Below are 19,721 nucleotides of genomic sequence, written 5' to 3'. Positions count from 1 at the left end.
ATACATCATTTCAACTAACTCTTCTTCTTATCATTACTCTGTTCACAAAACAAAACTTTTTAATATAGTATATTTACCACTAACTTTGCAATATCTCCCCAGTGAAGTTGCCACCAGCTTCTGGAAGGACCTTTGTTTTTCTCTGCTTTAAGTTTCATCTGTGTCAGGGATTTACCTGTGTCCTATCAATTTGATGACACAGTGTTTAATCCTATTAACCCAACATTTTGAGATTAAAACTATGATCTAAAATTTGATACTGTTTAGAAGAAAACACTAGGGGGCAGGCTGTGTACACAATTGGGAACAGTGACCTTGGGCTACCTTCCTTTATACAAATGTGTTTTGATAGGACTCATTAAAACCTTAAAAATATTTTTTTAATTTTCAATTTAAAATATGTAGTTTCCTAGGTAGGCAAAATAAGTCTCTTAGATTGGAAATACTAGAAACCACAATGTGAAAGTGAGTAAACGCTTAGATAAAACAGTTTGAAAAGTGTACTTACACAGTCATGTGGCATTTTTGTTCTGTTTGTTTGTTCTTTTGACATTTTTTGACTATTAGTATATGAAGCGATATAACCCACTAAAGTGATAAAGCCTAGCATATACATAATGCAATAGATGAGTATTTTAGGTCCACTGCAATTTGCTACTTGATTAGCTGAACTGAAAATGTAGCCCTTAATGATTCATTTAAAAACAACTTAGACAGCTGTTAGTCACAATAGCCAACTCTGGAATCTATGTAATGGGTCTCTCCGGCAACTGAAATCTCAAGATCACCCTGGGCCCTGTTTGCAAGTTTTGAGAGACTAGCCAATCCTTACTTACTATGTACTCAGTACTTGTCTAAGCAGGTCAGACCTTGACAATTCTGAACTTGGCCACCTACATTTTAGGGGCCTACGAAGTTGGTCCTGGTCTCTGAGCAACATGCAGTCTGGAGTTTATCTTTGCTCTGCTTGGGCACAGAGAGTGACCCACATTCAAGGCCCAGCCACACCCCATGTCAGCTGCCTTGATTACCCATTAATGCCCTCTTTTAGCTGGAAACCTCTTAGCTCTGTTGGAAAACAGATCAGCTCATAGCAAGACTCAAACTATTATTATTTTTAACAGCCTAATGTCACTTCTGAGCAACTACAATCCACACCTATAAACAGATGTGTCCTATCCTGAAAGATGCATGGTTGGCCAATGGAAGAGGCAGCACTTTGGATATTTTTCTCAGGAGCAGAGCAGAGTCCTGGAAAAGTTGGTTATAGGAAACTGTCCAGCTCTACCCTGACTCTGTGCACCGTTGCTCATTAGTTTACTATTGTCCAAGTTTGGGTCCGTTTGACGTCAAGGCTGGCATCTATGTGTTCTTTTTCTTTTTTTTTTTTTTTTTTTTTGAGACGCCTGGCTCTGTTGCCCAGGCTGGAGTGCAGTGGCCGGATCTCAGCTCACTGCAAGCTCCGCCTCCCGGGCTTACGCCATTCTCCTGCCTCAGCCTCCCGAGTAGCTGGGACTACAGGCGCCGCCACTTCGCCCAGCTAGTTTTTTGCATTTTTTTTAGTAGAGACGGGGTTTCAACGTGTTAGCCAGGATGGTCTTGATCTCCTGACCTCGTGATCCGCCCATCTCGGCATCCCAAAGTGCTGGGATTACAGGCTTGAGCCACCGCGCCCGGCCTGATGTGTTCTTTTTCAACAGACCCAAATTTTGTTGAAAACGGAACCAGTTTTTAGGAAGTCTAGTGGCTTCCTTCTTAGTAGCAGGTTTTTTTCTTTAATCCATGTTCCTCCTTTAAGAGCAATTTCTGAGAACAGAGCTTTATTGCTAACTAGTACTAATTACTTTGAAAATACCTCGAAGCTTCCAAAAAGGCTCTTCCTCTAATTACTTCATCTGTTTTCACAGCTGCCATTTTGTTCTTAAGATTAAGCAATACTTCATGTGAATCCGGTCACTTTCATAATTATGACATCATTATACTCAAGATTTAAGTGGATTACAAAATATTATACATAGCAGTTTGATAATTAAGGAGATTTAGAAGCAAAGTCATCTTAATTAAGAAAGATGGCAACAAGATGCATGTGGTATCAACTGGAAAATAGAGGAATCGATGGATTTCAAAATGTCAAGTTTATTGTTGCTAAGTTCAGGCTTGGACAGAGCATCTTAGATGCATGACCTAGTGGTCTTGCTAATATCTCACCCTTAAGTTAGACTTGCCCATCCTGCCACTGGCATAGCCAGACAACCTTTGGGCTTCCGACTGGGACATCTGGCCCAGAGCAGACTAGGAAGCCTGTATACTAACTACTCAGGCTGTGTCTCATATAGAACCAGCTCCAGGATACAATGACAGTGGTCCCTGCAGTTATGTAATCCAGGAGAGCATGTGTCCCATAGACACCAGCTAGGATTTGCTGTCTTGCACCAGTAAGGTCCAAAAAAGATGGAAAGAGGGCAAATCTCTAACGAGTTCTCCTCAACTGACAACCACAGACTAAGAACATGAATCAAATAACACTCTGCTTTTCAGGGTGAGAACCGGGAGGGTGAGAGGCCAGGCGCGTTAGCCTGATAGAAGTCTTTCCGCAGTCTCAAGAGGCAGTCCTCCTCCTCTGGCCCATTGAAAAAAGGTTGAGGAGAATATGCATAAGAGAAGTAAAACAAAAGATAAAGATCTAAATAAATTATCCACGTAGAATATAATAGCAGCTAATGTCATCAGACTTATCCTTCCTTCCCTTCCTCTCTTTTTCCTTCCTTCCTTCCTTCCCTCCCTCCCTCCCCCCTTCTTTCCTTCCTTCCTTCTTTCCCTCCCGCCCTTTCTTTCCTTCCTTCTTTCCCTTCCTCCCTCCCTTTTACTTCCTTCCTTCCCTCCCTCCCTCTTTTCCTCCCTCCCTCTCTCCCTCCCTCCCTCCCTCCCTTCCTCCCTCCCTTCCTTTCTCCCTTCCTTCTTTCTTTATGTCCATTTATTCAGTCATTCATTTAATAAACTTAAAGAAGATGATTCACAATAATAAGCAAAATTTTAGAAGCAGAATATAAATTCTCAATCAAAAATTTCCCCCTTTGCAGACAAAGGTTGGCTAACTCACTTGCTCAAAAGGAACGATGGGCATAAAGATCACTGACTTAAGAGGTCAAGTTTCATTAACTTCCTTGCCACACGGTTGTCTCATGGGCCTGTCCACTTGGACCTCATCGTCCTCTCATAAAAAATGTGATTATTGGAAGAAATATTTCCAACTGTTACTCCCAGCTCTGAAGTTCTGTGATTATTATTCACATATTCTCCCCAAGCTTCCACATAGCTGGAATGTACGAAATGATTTGACGTGACCCGTAAAATGAAGAATTACAGCTACTTTGTCTCTCTTAGAGATTGCTGAGCAGGTCAAATTAGTCATTATAAATGAAAATGTTTTATTGAGCCACATAGAGTGCAATGTCATTGGAAGGTAGAACAATAACCTTTTTAAAAAATTCAGACTAGGCCAGGCACAATGGCTCAGGCCTGTAACCCCAGCATTTGGGGAGGCTGAGGCAGGCAGATCACTTGGGTTAGGAGTTTGAGACCAGTCTGGTCAACACGGTGAAACCCCATCTCTACTAAAAATACAAAAATTAGCTGGGGGTGGTGGCAGGTGCCTGTAATCCTGGCTACTCAGGAGGCTGAGACGGAAGGATTGCTTAAATCCAGGAGGCAGAGGTTTCCGTGAGCTGAGATCGCATCACTGCTCTCCACCCTGGGCAACAGAGCGAGACTCCGTCTCAAAAAAAAAAATTTCAGACTAAACTAAAATTATTGCCGGGTGCGGTGGCTCACACCTGTAATCTTAGCACTTTGGGAGGCCGAGGCGGGCGGATCACTTGGGTCAGGAGTTCGAGACCAACCTGGCCAGCATGGTGAAACCCTGTCTTTACTAAAAACACAAAAATTAGTGGGGCATGGGGGCACGCACCTGTAGTCCCAGCTACTCTTTAGGCTGAGGCAGGAGAATTGCTTGAACCTGGGAGGTGGAGGTTGCAGTGAGCTGAGATCACAGCAGTGCACTCCAGCCTGGGCAACAAGAGCAAGACTCCATTTCAATAAAATAAAATAAAATAATTGTTTTAGTTTCATATAATAAGTAGCAAAGGTAGGCATTGAATCTAGACTTCAAACTCCTTCATGAAAAAGGTCTAGTTTGAATACAAAATGAGAAAATTATATTCCACTTAACCATCATTGTGAAGCCAGAATTTATCTGTTTGGACCAGCACTATACAAATTTAATTATTGATTAGAATGTACATTTAAAATCAAGTACATTTAAAATTTCCATTATACCCAAAATAGTGCTTCTCTTGCTTCCAGCAAGTTCAACCCTTGGAATAGTTTGTTCAGCAAATGTATCGAGCACTCATTACATTCTGCACCGGGCATACAGCAGTCTCTGTGTTATAGGTGCTCACGCTGCATTCCAAAGGGAGGGAACTGGACAACACGCAAATAAATACAGAAGCCAGAATGTATAAAAGCATGACAACTGTTATAAAGAAAATTAAATGGGAATAATGGGATAGCGAGTAACTCAGAAGGGGAGGGGCTACTTGAGGATAGGTGGCCAAGGAAGGCCTCTTTGAGGAGGAGACTTCTAATACAATCCCTGAAAGTAGAACCAGCTACACAATTTTCAGGGCCCAGTGCAAAATGAAAATATGGACCCCGTGTTCAAAGAGTATTAAGAATTTCAAGATGGCAACAATAGATCTAAACCAAGTACAGATCCCTTCTGAGTGAGGGGTGCACATGGCCCATATGTGAAGCCGGCTGGCCTGAAAGACAAGCAGCATGCCTCTTCTGAGATCTGACAGCAAGTGCAGGAGGAGTGGGAACAAACCTGTCCGAGTGTGGCAGAGTGCGGGGACAGAAGAAGTGTGATATTAGCTGGAGATCAGAAACGTGCGTATCCTCTAAGTTGGGCAGTGTAAGAAGTCAGAAATACATATATTTTTTTGAAGAAAGACTGCGTAATTGTGGAGGATTTTCCAAAGGGTAACGATAATGTACTGGTTTTATTTTATTATTGTTATTTTTGTTTTTATTTATTTATTTATTTTTTTGAGGTGGAGTCTCACTGTCTCCCAGGCTGGAGTGCAGTGGCGCGATCTCGGCTCACTGCAAGCTCCACCTCCCGGGTTCATGCCATTCTCCTGCCTCAGCCTCCCAAGTATCTGGGACTACAGGCACCCGCCACCATGCCCAGATAATTTTTTGTAATTTTTGTGAAGATGGGGTTTCACCATGTTAGCCAGGATGGTCTTGATCTCCCGACCTCGTGATCCGCCCGCCTTGGCCTCCCAAAGTGCTGGGATTACAGGCGTGAGCCACCACACCCGGCCAATGTACTAGTTTTAAAAGGCCACTGTTGCTGTCCTAAGAAGAATGGACTATGAGAAAGCAAGGTAGAAGGGAAGCCAGTTAGGAAGCTGTTTTAATCGCCAGGAAAGAGATAATGGTGGCTCTCTGGACAGTGAGAAGTGGTGAGATTTGGGACTTATTTTGGAGACAGGACTGGACTGTGAGGTGAGGGGAAGTCAGAATCAAGGGTGGCTGCTGGATTCTTGACTTGAGCTTTGGATGGGGGATGCCATTTTCTGAGATGAGAAAGGCTAGGGCAGAGTGTAGTGGGGGCCATTGGCTGGCATGGGCCTTTGCTCGTGCTCTAGAAACCCTCTACCCAGCCCACCAGGGTCTAACTCTCACTACCAACAAGAATTTTTGTTGCTAAAGTCATCAAGAAGCCAATGATGACCAAATCCACTGGTGACTCTCTATCCTCTTTCTTACTTTTTGTCCTTGTGGAATTGGATGAGCAACTGATTTTAAAGCATCTCTTTTTGTGTAAATGATGCCACTAGCTCTTGGTCCTCCTCTTACCTCTCCAACTTCTTTTATTTGTAGCAGGATGTGGTTACCTTTCCCTTAATTTTTAAATTTATTAAAAAATATTTTTTCCCCTAGAAACAGGGTCTTGATATGTTGCCCAGGCTAGAGTGCAGTGGTTATTCACAGGCATAATCATAGCGCTCTATAGTCTCAAACTCCTGGGCTCAAGTGATCCTCCTGCCTCAGCCTCCTTAGTAGCTGAGATGACACGCTGGAGCCACCACGCCTGAGCCCTCCTAATCTTTTTATTTCTACCCCCTTCTCACTGGCAAAACAGGATGGGTTCTTCATCCTCTCAATCTTCTTTATCTTATCCATTCCAATCTGCCACAGAGAGAGGGTCTTTAAGGATAATAATGAAGCCCAATTATGCTATGAGAGGCAATCTGTACTGGTAAAAAAAAAAAAAAAAAAAGGTTGGGGGGAGGGTTATGTTGTAGGTGCTCCACTCTGAAAGACGCAAAGGTGCAGGCAAGCTGTAATAGGTGGCACAGGGCTCTCCCTGTGCTGGGCTGAGCCAGGGCCCCGGGGGGAAGGGGAGTAGGAAAGGAAAGTGTGAGGGAGACCAGGAGGAAGGAAGCAAGGAGCATGGGAAGTGGACTTGGGATCGGCCAGAAGGTGATCTGAGAGGAGGAGCAGCCAAGATGTGGGACAGAGCCTCAGAATTCCAGGCAAATTATTGATTAGCTGCTGGTAAGAGTGGGCTGGGTTTTTATGCCCACCCAACCCACAGTGGGCTCCAGCAGCCAGGTTATGAATTCATCTCCTTTTTTAATGTTTAGTTTTTACTTTTTTAGAGGCAAGGTCTCACCATGTTTTCCAGGCTGGTCTTGAACTCCTGGACTCAAGGGATCCTCCCACCTAGGCCTCTCAAGGTGTGGGGATTACAGGCGTGAGCCACCTCCCCCAGCCTTGGATTCATCTCTGTTATGGTATTTGCTGAGTGTCTACTGCGTACTGTGTGTCAGGCTCTGGTGTCAGACACATGACGCCTGCTCAGTCTCATTCCTGACCCTTCTTCCTCTGTCCTCGGTCAGATGTTTTCTCTTCCCTGGGGCTTTGTCCTGGGTACTCTTATTTCTACTGCCTGGAACTCTCTTTCAATGAACTTACCCAGAACCACAGACAGGCAAAGGCAACCTTCTACCGCCTCTCTCTCTGTCGGCACAGCCCTCAGGGACTTCAGTTTCAACGGTTCCTAACCCAGCTTTTTCCCCTCAAGCTCGCCCTGCCGTATCTCCCTGTCACCAGATCCGGCATTTGGGAATCATCCCAGACTTCTCTCTCTCCTTCAATCCAGTGGCCAATCCAAGCACACCGCCAGATGTATTGCATCTGGACCCATGCAGTATAAAGGCCTACATGAGTCAATAGCCCTAGAAGTGCTGCGCTTTATTTTTGAGTAAGCTAAAGCAAATAGAAATCGGTAGACTAAACAAGCAAAATCATACATAATTAAAAATCAAGTTTTTCTTTAAATTCTGGCCACATTATTATGACCCTGGCAAATGTGTTTTACTTTTGTTCTTGATCTCCATGACAGCAGGATGGGTAAAATACCATAAGTAGTTGATGATAACATAGAGGAATGAATCTTTCTAACCATTGTACAGTAACATTTAAGTCTCATCCTCAAATCCGTAATTGGCTAAGTTGTTCTAAGTCCAAATTAATTAAGGAAATATAAACAGGAGCATATATATAGTATCAGAATATCTCACTTGTTTTGTTAAGTTTGTCCTGAGCAAATCAGATTTTCTTTTCAACTTGAACTGAACTAATGCAAAATCCAAAATCCAAAATGCTCCAAAATCTAACTTTTTTTTTGAGACAGAGTCAAGCTTTGTCACTCAGGCTGGAGTGCAATGGAGTGATCTCTGCTCACTACAACCTCTGCCTCCCAGGTTCAAGAAATTCTCCTGCCTCAGCCTCCCGAGTAGATGGGATTACAAGCGTGCACCACCACACCACTCTAATTTTTTAATTTTCAGTAGAGACAGGATTTCACCATGTTGGCCAGGCTGGTTTCGAACTCCTGACCTCAAATGATCCACCTGCCTTGGCCTCCTAAAGTGCTGGGATTGCAGGCATGAGCCACTGTGCCTGGCCAATCTAAACTTTTTAAGCACAGAGAGACAAGTAGAAAATTCCACACTTAACCTCATGTGATGGGGTCGCAGTCAGAATACAGGCACATAATACACAATTTATTCAGTGTTCCCCAAGGGAAAAAGGACCCTCCCAGCTCCCTTCTGCTGCAATATAACTTTTCTGAGCATGCCAGATATATATGTCATTTTTTAACTAAGTGCTTATGTGTAAGTATAAGAAAATGATTGCTTATCAGTAGCGTATCAATTCGGAATGAGGAATGATGGTGACACCAGACAACTACAGACTGTCCTTGTGGGTGGCTGAGACAGGGACACCTTGCTTTCTGATGGTTCAATGTATACCAACATTCTTTTATGTGCAAAATTATTTAAAATATTGTGTAAATTTACCTTCACCCTACGTGTATAAGGTGTATATGAAACATAAATGAATTTTGTGTTTAGACGTAGATTTTATCCCCAAGATATCTCATTGTGTATATGCAAATATTTCAAAATCCCAAAACATCCAGAACCTGAAACACTTTGGCGTCAAGCATATCAGATAAGGAATACTTATTCTATATACGGAAAAAAGAATCCTTGTGTGCTGACTCTGGATTATTGGAAGATAAAGACAATAGATTTAGATTATTATAATGGTCAAGTAAATTATTTGCATATCTTATAAATAGATCAACAGGCCTTATGAAAACTCTTTGGTTATTGCCAGATTTTTATCTAAAAGGCAGTAAGAGATCCAGGCCATTATCTGCCATGCTTGAAAAAACTTTATTTATTATTTGTTTGTTTGTTTAGAGACAGGGTGTCACTCTGTTGCCCAGGCTGGAGTGTAGTGGTGAGATCGTGGTTGACTGCAGCCTCGACCTCCTGGCCTCAAGTGATCCTCCCACCTCAGCCTCCCAAAGCACTTAGACTACAGGCATGAGCCACTGCACCTGGTTGACAAAGCTTTAATACTGAACCACTTGTTAGCCAAAATGTCACAGAAGTTGTTTGTTCTTTTAATCAAAATTGTGAATTAATATGACTTTTCTTATAGTAGGTGAAAGTGAATAATTTTTAAAATTGTGTGTCTGCATTAAAAAAACAAAACAAACACCTCCCTGATCACCAAGATCAGATAATACCTAGGGAATTTTTTGGCCTGTCCATTTGTCAGGGTCCTGGAATAAGACAGAATTATTCTCACTTGGTTAAGGGGATGAAACAATGATCCTGGAGCTCAGTGAGAGCTAGAGCTGGGACCGTGGTTGCCTTGTGGGAGCAGTAGCCTTCAAGGGGAACCCAAGAAACCAGCAGACTCAGACCTGGTGATGCCAACGCAGGGTCAACTTCGCAAGGGCACAGAGCAAGACAGAGAAGTGAGAGCACGGGCAGACATAAACAGAGCACCCAGCACAGCCTCGCTCTGCTTTGGTCTGGCACGCATCTGACGGTTCCGTGATGGTCACTAACGCTTTTTAGATGGAGGGACTGTAGTTCATCCTTCTGCACTGTGCAACTGATGACTGCTCAGATACATACACAATTTTGAGGACTATATATAACTGTTGGCTTTTTTTTTTCACCCAAGATCCTAATTAATTACTATAAAGAGGCAATTGGGTGAAGTGCACAAATGGCACAGAAGAAGTTTTAGAGCCAGGGGTGGTGGTGTGTGCCTGTAATGTCATCCCAGCTACTCAAGGAGGCTGAGGTGGGAGGATCACTTAACAGGAGGAGTGGAGACCAGCCTGGGCAATATAGCAAGACCCCAATCTCTTGAAAATTTTTTAAAAGACTGGGCACAGTAGTTCACTCCTATAATCCCAGCACTTTGGGATGCCAATGTGGGAGGATCATTGGAGCCCAGGAGTTTGAGACCAGCCTGGACACCAGGGTGAGACCCCGTCTCTACAAAAAAATTTTTAAAAATTAGCTGGGTGGTGGCATGCACCTGTAGTACCAGCTAATCAGGAGGCTAAGGTGGGAGGATCACTCCAACCCAGGAGATCAAGACTGCAGTGAGTTGTGATTGCACCACTGCACTCCAGCCTGGGCAACAGAGCTAGACCTTGTCTAAAAAAATTTTTTAAATAAAATAGGCTGGGCGTGGTGGCTCATGCCTGTAATCCCAGCACTTTGGGAGGCCACAGTGGGTGGATCATTTGAGGTCAGGAGATCGAGCCCTGCCTGGTCATCATGGTGAAACTGCATCTCTACTAAAAATACAAAAATTAGCTGGATATAGGTGGTGCAAGCCTGTAAGCCCAGCTAGTAGGGAGGCTGAGGCAGGAGAAGTGCTTGAATCCAGGAGGCAGAGGTTGCAGTGAGCTGAGATCATGTCACTGCACTCTGGCCTGGGTGACAGAGCTAGACTCTGTCTCAAAATAAATAAATAAATAAATAAATAAATAAATAAATAAATAAATAAAATATAGACAGGTATAGCGGTGCATGCCTGTAGTCCCAGATCCTCGTGGGACTGAGGTGGGAGGATCACTTGAACCCAGGAATTTGAGACTTCATTGAGCTATGAACATGCCACTGAACTCCAGCCTGGCAATGGAGAGGGACGTGACTCTAAAGAAAAGAAAAGAAAGGAAAGGAAAGGAAAGGAAAGAAAAAGAAGTTTTAGGAAGCCTACTAAAATTATTACAGATATTCTATGAACACTGCAAAGTAGTGAGCACTGAGGGTGATCTGGCCTTGCCTTGTGGCAAGGGGGAAGGCTAAAGAGAGATGCCCAAGAACATTCCTGCTCTAAACACTCTGGGAGAATAATATCTCACATTTATTTTTGTTTGTGTGTATGCTTGTTGTTTTATGTTTTATTACATAATCCTCTTTTGCTTTTATTCTCCAAGTCTTTGATAAAATCTCCTTCATTTGAGAAGACTCTAATAGCCTTTTGACTACATCAGAAGAAGCCGGTGGTTGATCTGGGGCGAGCCCTCGGTGAGAAAGCCACGATTAATTCCTGGGACGCTGACTGATGTTTTGGATTCTCCTGACCAGGGGTGAGGACAAGGAAGATGGGGTGGGAATGAGGGGTTGGAGGATGGCCAGAGTCTCAGAGCTGTGGGTCCTGGTACTTTGCAAAGAAATGTCATGAAGAAAGCACTCTGATTTGAAGGGAAGCTGGACTTCCATGTTGTGGATGATGGGCTGGTCCTAAGAGGGAGGTGGCCAGTAGGTTCCCTCAGAGAAAGGTTGGTGACAAGGAAAATTGTTTCCTGCCCTGTGCTGTTTTCCCCCTAGAGTCAGTGGTGGGGAGTTAGGAGTCAGGCTGTGCACACCCCGGGACAGGGGATTGGGGGACTGTGGCTGTCCTTCTTCCTGCTGTGGGTCTGCACGGTGGTGGTAGCGTCGTTCCAAGAGAGGACCCGGACCTAGGAGCACGAGGAAGCAGTTCCCAGCCAAGGTGCTAGATACCATCTGGGGAAGGAGGTTCTTCCTGCCACCCACAGGGGAGGACTTGAATATTCTTATTTGGTATATTCTTAAATATTCTTCCAGAATGATCTTGGAGGGCAGAAAAACTAAGGAACATTTGGGTAACGTGTAAATTCATTAAAACATAGAATAAAAAAGAAAAGAAAAAACTGCTATACGGGGGCCGGGTGTGGTGGCTCACGCCTGCAATCCCAGCACTTTGGGATACTGAGCGGGGTGGATTGCTTGAGGCTGGCATTCAGGCAACATGGCAAAATCCCATCTCTACAAAAAATACAAAAATTATCTGGGCGTGGTGGCGTGTGCTTGTAGTCCCAGCTACTCAGAGGCTGAGTCGGGAGGATGGCTTGAGCCTGGTAGGTGGAGGCTGTAGGGAACCAAGATCGTACCACTGCACTCTAGCCTGGGTGACAGCACAAGACCCTTTCTCAAAAATAAAATAAACAACAAAAACCCACTATACTGGAATGACTCTAAAGCAGATGATACAAAATACCATGCATGTTTTCCTGGTATGTATCCTTTATCATTTTCTTTTTTCTGCTTTTTTGAGACAGGGTCTCATTCTGTCACCTAGGATTTCCCACCTTAACTTCCAAAGTAGCTGGGACTACAGGCATGGGCCACCACACCTGGCTAATTTTTGTATTTTTTATAGACAGGGGGTTATACCATATTGCCCAGGCTGGTCTCAAACTCCTGGGCTCAAGCGATCCACCCACCTAGGCGTCCCAAAGTGCTGGGATTACAGCGTGAGCCACCGCGCCCTGCCTCATTTTCATTCTTGACACTTTCCATGACTGTATAGAATGTTCTTTCTTCAAATTAAAAGTAATTTAAAAACTATTTGAGGAATGCCATGATACAATAATGCTTAATAGTAATAGCACATTGTAGAATAGGAGCCCAAACAACTAAAAAAACAGAATTTTTAGAACAGCAATATCTTTTAAAATGTCAAATCAAAACAAACACCATTTTAAGTTTACTTAAATATTTAAAATGATTGTACTGAGAACCATTGTCTGTATGTCTTTATTATTGTTAAAAGGAGTTAGCCAGCTTGCTTTAGGTGGAAAGCAAGGGAAGAGTCGCCAGAGAACCTCCAACCCATGCTTTGTGCAGATAAGGGAGCGTGCACAGGCGGCTTGCCCAAACATGTCCCTAGCGGATGAAGGGCCCACATGTGCACTGGGGGAGTGCAGTGGAGCCACCAGGAATTCATGCCTTATATGAACAGGGAACTCAGCCCCATCAGCTTTTATATAGAAGCCCTTGTATTCAATTACGAAGCGGCAACCGGCAACCTGCTTTCAGGACCCCACTCTTTCCCGAGAGCTTTCCTTTTTGCTTAATAAATTCTACGCCACTCATTCTCTGATGTCCGGGTACCTATTTCTTCCTGGGCATAAGACAAGAACACAGACCCAACTGAGCTAAGGAGCAAAAAATCCTGTATCACTGTTGTCAAGTTTTACTTTAGATTTTAAGTTCATAGTTTATGTTAAATTATTGTTTTCATTTGAAAAGGATATTCTTTGGTTATTAATAAAGCATGTGTATGTATATATAGAAATATATGTATGAAACAAAATAAACTCTTTTTTGTTAGTAGTAGTACTTGCTGGCTGCACATTGCATTGAGGGTTACTTTTTCCTACTTTTGCCACTCTTCATCCCACATAACTGATCACTAAATCCTATCCATTCCATTCCATTCATTCATACAAAAAGTATTCATTGTATATGAATGTTCATAGCAACTTTGTTCATAATAGCCCAAAACTGGAAACTTGGAAACCACCCAAATGTCCTTTAATGGGTTGAATGGGATGAATAAATTCTAGTACATCCAAGCCAAGGAATACTACTCAGTAATTAGAAGGAGTGAAATATTGATACACACAACTTAGATGAACTTCAAAGAAATTATGAATGAATAAAAGCTCTTGGGAGTGGTGGCTCATGCCTGTACTCCCAGCATTTTGGGAGGCCAAGGCGGTTGGATCACTTGAGCCCAAGGGTTCTAGACTAGCCTGGGCAACATGGTGAAACCCCACCATTACAAAAATATAAAAATTAGCCAGGCGAGGTGGCGCGTGTCTGTAGTCCCAGCTACTCAGGAGGCTGGGATGGGAGAATCACCTGAGCCCAGGAGGTGGAGGCTGCAATGAGCCAAGATCATGACACTGCACTCTAGCCTGGGTGCAGAGTGAGATCCTGTCTTGCTCTGTCACCAGTCCCAAAAAATACATACTGCACATACCCATCTATAAAACATTTGTGAAACAAAATAATTATAGAGATGAACAGATTAGTTGTTCCCAGGGGTTAATGATGGAGGGATGGGTGTGGCTATAAGGAGGTAACACCAGAAAGTCTTCTGCTAATGGCTTGAATATATTGATTGTGGTAGCAAAGCTTCACATGTGATAAAATTACACAGAGCTCTATGCACACACACACACACACACACACACACGAGTGCATCTAATAACTGGTGAAATCTGAATAAGCTCTACGGATTGTAGCAATGTCATTTGATTGTTTTTGATATTTTAATATAGTTGTATAAGATGTTAATGGTGGAGGAGGCTGGGTAAAGGGTGCATTGTTCTTTCCTACGCATTTCTTTACAACCTCGTGTGAATCTATAACTATTTCAAAAAAATTTTTTTAAGTATTTAGGAATTGTCTACATTGTGCTGTGCATTTTCTTCCTTTATATTTTTCCCCTCTTTTACCTCCCTACTGCTGCCCTGTTTTAGGCCCTTCCCACCTCTCTCTGACTTGTCTATTCTGTTTCAAATATATCTTCCACGCTCCTATCAGATGGATCTTTTAAACTAATGCTTTTTTTTTTTTTTTTTTTTTTTTTTTTGAGACAGAGTCTCGCTCTGTCACCCAGGCTGGAGTGCAGTGGTGCGATCTCGGCTCGCTGCAAGCTCCACCTCCTGGGTTCACGCCATTCTCCTGCCTCAGCCTCCCGAGTAGCTGGGACTACAGGCACCTGCCCCCACGCTTGGCTAATTTTTTGTATTTTTAGTAGAGACGGGGTTCACCGTGTTAGTCAGGATGGTCTCGATCTCCTGACCTCGTGATCCATCCCTCTTGGCCTCCCAAAGTGCTGGGATTACAGGCCTGAGGCACCGCGCCCCGCCCTAAACTAATGCTTCTTAAACTCTACCATACAAATGGGCCACCTGGGATCTTGTTAAAGTGCAAGTTCTGATTCGGTTTGTCTTGGGGACTTGGGATTCTGCATTTCTAACAAGTTCCCAGCTGATGTCAATGTGGCTGGTCCTGGATCATACTTTGAGTAGCAAGGATGTTAAGTAATTTTCTTTCATGGGATACCCATATTTAAATCCATCTAGTTGATTCTCATTGTTCACAGAATAAAGTTCAGTCAGAGCATGTACCTCTTTGCTCAAAAGTCTCTAATGACACCCCAGTGACCCTCAGAATAAAATCCAAATGCTTTACAATGACCTATAAGGTCCTGCAAGACCTTCCCACCCTGAAACTCTCTGACCCCAGCTCCTATCACTCTCTCCTTTTCCACTCCACCTCTAGCTTCACTGGCCTTATTGATGTCAGGATCATGTCCCAGGTACAGTCTTGCCATGGGGCCTTTGCACTGGTGATCCCTCTGTCTGGAATGCTCTTCCTCCAGAAATCCACATTCTTAACTCCCTAAATTCCCTCAACTCTGTGCACAAATTTTCTTCTCAATGTGGCCTTTCCAATGAGGCCTATTCCCCTTTTTAATGGCAACCTACTACCCTCCCAACTCATTCCTGACCTTCCTTGCTCTCTCTACTTTTTCTTTTACCAAACACTTAGCACTTTCTAACATGCTTCGTAATTTATTTCTATGTTGTATCTATTGTTTATGTTTTTATTTTATTTTATTTTTTTGAGATTGAGTCTTACTCTTTTACCCGACTAGAGTGCAGTGGAGCGATCTTGGCTCACTGCAACCTCCCCTTCCCGGGTTCAAGCGATTCTCCTGCCTCAGCCTCCTGAGTAGCTGGGACTACAGGTGCCCACTACCGCACCCAGTTAATTTTTGTATTTTTAGTAGAGACAGGGTTTCACCATGTTGGCCAGGCTGGTTTCGAACTCCTGACCTCAGGTGATCTGCCCACCTCGGCCTTCCAAAGTGTTAGGATTACAGGCATGAGCCACCGAGCCTGGCCTTCTATTGCTTATTGTTCACGTTTTCCTAAGGATAGGAATCTTTGTTTTGTTGTTTAGTGAATCTCAAGTGGCTAGATGGTGTCTGGTACATGATGGGTGGGTGTGAATAATGATCAAAACTGCTTACCATACATACATGAGACAGATGGACCCTGGCCTGTCTCTCCACACTATCTCCCACTGCTTTCTCCCATATACTTTGTGTTCCAGATGTCCTAAACACTAACATTTGCATGAATGTACAATAGTTTATTTTCCCTCCTTGCTGTATATTGCCCCTTCTAGGTCTTTCTCCCATTTGTTTCTTATCCTTCAGTGTTCAACTCAAGATATATTTACTTATCTCTGTTATATGGGCACTCTTGATGGCGTGAAAATGCGCCATTTATTGCCCCATTCTACTTATGTATACCTCTATTATTACACTTCTCTTCCTCTACTTCAATAATTTGTTTTCCTATTGAATCAGGGTCTGCACAGGAAACAGAAGGCACACTCAGAGGAAATTATAAAAATAGTTTTATGAAGAAACTATTTTCAGAAGTGAGCATTTAAGGGAGTCTGTTATTGGATACAGGAACCCAGTGAGTGCCGGATCCTTGGAGGAGGGAACTGTAATTGCAGAGGAACCGCCAGAGCTGCCACGCCGAAATGATCCCTCCCATTGGCTGAACTCAATCAGAAGCCACAGAGCAACGAACCACAGTGATCCAGCCCCCCTCCCTGGAGGCAGGGAGAGGGGAAGAAAAAGGTGGAGAATAGATCTGGAGGAGAGGGGGAGAACAGAGACCAACCAGCCCACACTAAATCTCTGTACTAAATGAAAGGTTCCTGAGGGCAGGACCAATTCTCTTTCATCCCTGTAGCCCCACACATAGCACAAGGTTTAACCTAGAGTAAGTATTCAGTAAGTCCTTGTGAAAGCAAACTACAATGTCAGAGCATGTATTGCATTTAACTTAGTATTTTAAGGAAGGGAGGCTGGAAGGCAAGCAAGTTATTCATTACCTCTTAAAAATTTTTTTTTCTTTCATAGAGATGAGGTCTCACTTTGTTGCCCAAGCTGGTCTTGAGCGCCTGGCCTCAAGTGATCCTCCCACCTCAGCCTCCCAAAGTACTGGGATTCCACGCATGAACCACCATGCCTGACCCTGTCTGTTACCTATTTTGGCCAATTTTAATTTATGTTCACATAAGATTTTTTTATACTTTTCTAGGTATATCTAATTTATGTATTCATTTATTTATGTATTTATTTATTTTTTATTATTTTTATTTTTTGAGATGGAGTCTTACTCTGACACCCAGGCTGGAGTAAAATGGCACGATCTCATCTCACTGCAACCTCCATCTCCTGGGTTCAAGAGATTCTCCTGCTCAGCCTTCCGAGTAACTGGGATTACACGCATGCACCACCACATCCAGCTAATTTTTTTTGTTTGTTTTTGTTTTGATATGGCATCTCACTCTGTTGCCAGGCTAGAGTGCAGTGGGGTGATCTGGGCTCACAGCAACCTCTGACTCCCTGGTTCAAGCGGTTCTCCTGCCTCAGCCTCCCGAGTACCTGGGATTACAGGCACACGCCACCACGCCCAACTAATTTTTGTATTTTTAGTAGAGACAGGGCTTCACCATGCTGGCCAGGCTGGTCTCGAACTCCTGATCTCAGGTGATCCACCTGCCTCGGCCTCCCAAAGTGCTGGGATTATAGGCGTGAGTCACCGTGCCCGGCCATTGTATCTAAGTTAGATGACAACAGCACAACAAGGACAGAATTCCCTGGAAAGGTTCATTTTGATCATCCTATTTTGCTGAGTTCAGGCTAATATCTCCAGAAGTGACACAAACCTGGAAACAGAAATATCCATGTGGGGCTATCAGCACAAGACACAAAGCATGAGAACCACAAAATATTTCAACCAGTGATGCTCGTCCATCAGTTGAACAATATCACCTCCAGAAAATGGCACACAGTAGGCAATTTATAAAAGCTTCTTGGCCGGGTGCGGTGGCTCAAGCCTGTAATCCCAGCACTTTGGGAGGCCGAGAGGGGCGGATCACGAGGTCAGGAGATCGAGACCATCCTGGCTAACCCGGTGAAACCCCGTCTCTACTAAAAAATACAAAAAAAACTAGCCGGGCGAGGTGGCGGGCGCCTGTAGTCCCAGCTACTCGGGAGGCTGAGGCAGGAGAATGGTGTAAACCCGGGAGGCGGAGCTTGCAGTGAGCTGAGATCCGGCCACTGCACTCTAGCCTGGGTGACAGAGCGAGACTCCGTCTCAAAATAAATAAATAAATAAGTCCTAAGACAAATTTCACTGCCGGTATTCTAGTAACCCCAAACCTTATAAAACTACTTAATCTATTAATTCCTCAGGTGTACAATCAAAACATACTCTAGCATATTTCTAGAAATAATAAGCCTCTCTTGCCACTAATTTCCTCAGGTTTCTGAGTATTTCCAAACAGCTTGCCAGCCTTCTCTGGAAACTGCCAATCCCTTGTTCTAATATTCTGCAAGAGAAATACGCAGACGCAACGATTGCACCACTGACCATTTCACATCTCTGCATATGCTAAGTGAGAAAATGGTGAGAACAATAGAAGACTTTTTGCAGTAAGTCCTTATCCTCAAACTTTTGGCTGAACTGTAGAAACCTGATATGCAATAAATGTCCTGGTCTTGAACCAGATAAACTCCTTTACAGTGAGAAACATCATAAAGAGACTGATTTATGTGTTCTTTATGTCTGTCCAGGAAATATTTAGCCATTATTTATAATGTATGAGAGATTTTAGGGGAAAAAAAGGCAAATGGATTGTTCGAATCTTGGTAGGAAATGCTAATGCTACTGAAGCAAATAAAAAATAAAATCCAACTGCTGAGTTCAGTCACAACATGCAAGTGATCATCCATCTAACAACAGTTTGCTTTTAGGAAGAATAGATAAACCAGTCACCAAAACTATCATCAGCCTATGTAATGTGCTATTGAAGGAAATAATTCAGTTCATACTTCGGGTTTAAATTATTATTAATTTTTTCTTTTCTTTTCATGAGATGGAGTCTGACTCTGTCGCCCAGGCTGGAGTGCAGTGGCGCGATCTCGGCTCACTGCAAGCTCCGCCTCCTGGGTTCACGCCATTTTCCTGCCTCAGCCTCCTGAGTAGCTGGGACTAGGAGCAGCCAGGACTACGAGTAGCTGGGACTACAGGTGCCTGCCAACACGCCCGGCTAATTTTTTGTATTTTTAGTAGAGATGGGTTTTCACCGTGTTAGCCAGGATAGTCTCGATCTCCTGACCTCGTGATCCGCCCGCCTCGGCCTCCCAAAGTGCTGGGATTACAGGCGTGAGCCACCCCGCCCGGCCAATTATTATTAATTTTTATCTTTATGACAGTCATTGACATTTTGGGTAATAAAAATAAATCTGGTGACAAAAATAAATGATTAAAATCAGCAGTCTTAATCATTTGAAAATCGACTCTTTCTAAAGTTTAAAAAATTACCTAAACATTTAAAATCACCATCACCTGAAAAAGTTAATAATAATAATGAAAGCTATCTTTATTAAGCATCTTCTACTGTCCCAGGCACCATATTAGAAGTTTTACATAGAGCCTCATTTAATCCTTTCAACCTGATGAATATTACTAATCCTATTTCATAGATAAACAAGATAAGGATCAGAGAAGGTAAGTAATTTGCTCACTATCACAAACTGTTAAGGTAGACAACTAGCATTCTATCTAACCCAGGTCTCTGTTCTTTCCACAACATCACATAATTACCTTAAAAACAGCAACAACAACAACAAAAATCACTTAAAGACATGTAAAAATACTATTCTGGTAACTATATTACTTTGCTTCTATGTAATTTCATTTTATTTTGAGAATTAAGAATGAAGTTAAATAAGAAACCTTATATGGCATTATAAAATCTACTATAATCATACCTTTGATGTATTGTAGAGGTATTTGTTTCTTTAGTGCTTGTTGAATGGTACTAGCTAATAATTGTACTCAT

This window comes from Macaca mulatta, chromosome 18 (assembly GCF_049350105.2).
Source record: "Macaca mulatta isolate MMU2019108-1 chromosome 18, T2T-MMU8v2.0, whole genome shotgun sequence".
Classification (NCBI taxonomy): domain Eukaryota; kingdom Metazoa; phylum Chordata; class Mammalia; order Primates; family Cercopithecidae; genus Macaca; species Macaca mulatta.
Note: the sequence above shows the minus strand (reverse complement) of the source record.